Source organism: Triticum aestivum, chromosome 2D (genome assembly GCF_018294505.1).
Source record: "Triticum aestivum cultivar Chinese Spring chromosome 2D, IWGSC CS RefSeq v2.1, whole genome shotgun sequence".
NCBI lineage: Eukaryota > Viridiplantae > Streptophyta > Magnoliopsida > Poales > Poaceae > Triticum > Triticum aestivum.
In genome coordinates, this window is record NC_057799.1 from 606,271,392 (window position 1) to 606,275,366 (window position 3,975).

A 3,975-nucleotide genomic window follows, 5' to 3' on the forward strand; every position below is an offset into this window, starting at 1 on the left:
CAATAGAAGATTAGTCTCCGAATACAATTCATCATATAAGTCTCCGAATTCAAAAGACCGAACAAAGATAGAACATTACAAGTCTCGAGACCGCGAGTAGCGAGTTTGTCGAAAGTAATACTAATCCTAACAAGTCCTACTAATCATCATCATACAACTTCTACTCGTTATTAAGGACCTAAAATACCCTATTTAAGGTAAAATAGCATAAAACAATATAGACCCTTACTCTCCATTATGGAGAATGGAGATCATCCTGTCTCCAATTCTTGCGCGGCGCTTCCTTTTGCTTCCAAGAACCTCCTTACGACTGTCCATACATTTTTTCCATTCTCTGATTAGCATGTCTCCACTTCTTCTAGAAATCCGGTATGGACAGTTGAGATTCGTAGGATGACCTGGCTATAAGTTCAAAACTTGAAGGCTGCCATTCTGATACATCAAATGAGGCACACAATCCTCTGGGATTCTCTGTTGAAAAACATAGTAATAACTTCATAGTTAGCAATGATGTACTAGTTTTAGAAGTATGCAAAAGATGCACGGATGTCGTAATAGTAAAAAATCTTACCAGGGTATCTCCATGGTAGTTACCGTAGTTCAACACGTGCACTAGTGGCACGTATTGACCATAATGTTGAGGAGTTTGATTGTAGATATTGTAATTCTCAAGATCAGTACAAAATCCGACCAGATGATTTTTCTCCTGATAAGTTAACTCGGAGCCATCGGTGTAGTGGGTTTTGTCTACCATTTTCCACACATTTTTTGAACAATCAAAATAAGCTGTCAATGGAAATAAGTTGTCAACTATTTTGAAATAAACAATATAGATTAGTTAATAATTAACTATGTTTGAGAAACTCACATAGCGGTAGAACTGGAGGCGTATCAACAAGGACCCAAATGTCCATATTGTCTTGGTCGATGCCAGGATCACCAAGATCCATGGTGACAAGCATACCCTCATCAAAACCATACATCTTGCAAAATGCTTCCCAATTTTTCCAACCAAAATGGGTTACGCTCTCAGCATTATACAGATTTACTTCAAAATCCACATCATGATGTGTCCTTAGGTGAATTTTCTTTGTTTCAAAATTTTCATGATCTTCAAAAACCATCCTCTCGAAGACATAGCGTCTTGCATGGCATGGGATAAACTATACTCGAATTGTAAAAGATGAAATTACACGTTGAAATAGTTGAAGTCATGCTTAATTATGCAAAAAACACTTGTCGTCGTTGCGTACCGTTTCAACTTCGAAGGTCTCCTCGAGCTTAATGCTGAAGCGCCGATCATCGTCCAGGTGAGGCCTGTCGCACAGACCTCGACCGTCGTGGCACCAGTCGCACTCCCCCGGGAGACTTTCGTCGTCCGATGACGACATTTCCTATGTTCATAATTCAAAACTACATCATCTCTGTTGGGTCCAATAAGATAATCCACAGTGTGGTGAAAACACGCCCATCCAAATAGAATATGTGGTATGGGCTTTTATAGTAGGTCATCCTACCAGATTAGGGTTTATCGATGACGAGCAACTGACATTAGTAATAACTATGAGTAGATATCACACTTCTATATGAATAACACAAGAGGCAGTTGATCCTACTTAATTAAGTACTAAGATACCTCGGCCCATGCATTAGTCGAAAGTGCCCCATATGTCCTATTTTTAGCGAAGTCATGCTAAAATTCACGGAAAATTTCAGCATGACCTTTGCTGAAAATAGGACATATGGAGTACCCGAATTTGCCGGAACGGAAGTTAATCGACATTCTGGCAAACTCAAGGGCCTCTCGGGGTACCTGCAAAATCATCACGACACGATGGTCGGAGACAAAACCCAGCAAACTAGCAATTGATGGATCAACACGTAAAACATGTCCAATAAGAGCATATAATTCAACAACTCCACTGAAAATGAGAGCTGAAAGATGCAGGGAGCACAAACAGCTCAGAAAAATCAATCCATCTAGCATTTCAGGTTTTGCTAGAAATACCTTTAACATCAGTATCAGTATGATTATAGAGTCAACATCAGTATCCATCTAGCATTTTCATATTTTAAGAACTATAAATAAACCATCCAGTAAGTATAATCAAGGTAATCAACCATTCCCATAAAACAAGACAAGTTTTATTCAGTACTGCTAATATGGTTGGAGATTACTGTGAACATGTGGCAAGACTACTTTGATAACAAGGGCCACTAGTTGGCCAGTAGTTGAAAAGAGCTACTCTCTGAATCTTTTATCTATTTATACCTGTAAATTAGCACTCCGATGCTGGCCTTGACAAATGATCCCACTATGTTGTTTGCTGGAATCTGCAAAATGATCCCACTATGTTGACAAATGATCCCACTATGTTGTTATACTTGAGAACACTGTAACAAAATCAAAACCACACAAAAGTTCTGAAATTTGTGTGCCTAACTGAATTAACTGAATTTTCAGTAACCGAATAAACTAAATTTTCAAAACTGCAAAAAGCCATTTACAAAAAATCCTCTCATCTCATATGAGGAGTGCTAAATCCTCTCAACTAGTACTACAATCTGTAAATTGTTTGTACTGTAAAAAAGGTTAGAGAGAAAAGTTAATGAGGATGAGTCACATAAACCAATTCAGATCACTCCCTCCCCAACACTGGCAATGCTCACTAGATCTTTATAAACCTGGGTACTTGTTTGGGATAAAAATAATAGAAGGGATTTCAGAAAGGAGTTCAAAATATATAACATTGGAGGGTTAGATTCAATTTAACCTCTTGTACCTCCTGTACATGTGTGAATTAAGGAGTAGCAAGCACAGGAACAGAAAAATTCAGAGATGACAGAAAATCAAGGCAAAATTACACAGAACCATGAAGCTAAAATATAACTATTTAAATCAAGGCACTGTTAGAAAAGACAACATAGTTCAGTAAAGTCATGAACATAAATACTGCAGAATTTAGAGACCACTTAGTACTGTAAATTCAGTTAGCAGCAAGACAGAGAAATTGCACTTAGATTTCAAAGAAAAATATGACTACTCCACACTGTAAATCATCAACATTGACACTGTAATAACTGTATACTCCACACTGTAAATAGACAGAACATTTTTTTGCCACAACTTGAATCTGCAGATTATCACGAGGAGTGAAGCAATTTTGATTTACAAACATAGTTACTCCTACTACTTATCTGCGGTTGCCCAGATCATAATTGCATCATGCTTGCTTATCTGAGACTAATACAAAAAGAGAAGAGTGGTTTTAAACAGAGCAGAAGAAGTACTAGTGCAGGAACGAATGTAAGGTTCAGAAAATCCATCACAGGAGCAAGAAGAAGAACAACAGTTTTACTAGCTTGCATGAACAAGTGGAGCAAATTGCTCAGAGGTGCTGCTGGAGATGCTGTCGGGGCGGCGGGCGCTGGACAAGAAGGAGGAAGGAGGAAGGAGGAGAGGTACCTGGGCGGGCGCGGCCGGTCGCCGGAGGGGTCGGGGTCGGGGTTGGGGTCGGGGTCGGCAGCGGCGGCGGCGTCGAAGGGATGGCTCGAGGGCGTCCGAGCTCATCCGAGTCCTCGTAGTCGAAGAGGAAGACGGCGGTGGTCCTCCTGGGCGCCTCGGTTGGTCGTGGGGAGGCCGGCGGCCACGTGCTTCGCGGGGCGGCGCGGGGGAGCTGCAGTGGTGGAGGGCGCGGGGGAGCTGCAGTGGTGGGGGGCGCGGGGGCGCGGGGGCGACGGGGGTGGAGTCCGGCGGGGGTCGGGGCGGCGGCGTCGTGGGTCAGGTGAGCGCGCGGGTGGACTGGCGAGGGAGAGGGGAGGAATTGGCTAAGGGGGGAAACTTACTAATGGCGCACCCCGAAGCGATGCGCCATTAGAATGTTTTTTACATAGCAATGGCGCACCCACGACGGGTGCGCCATTAGTAAATAAAATTATGTAGCAATGGCGCACCAGCCATAGGTGCGCCATAAG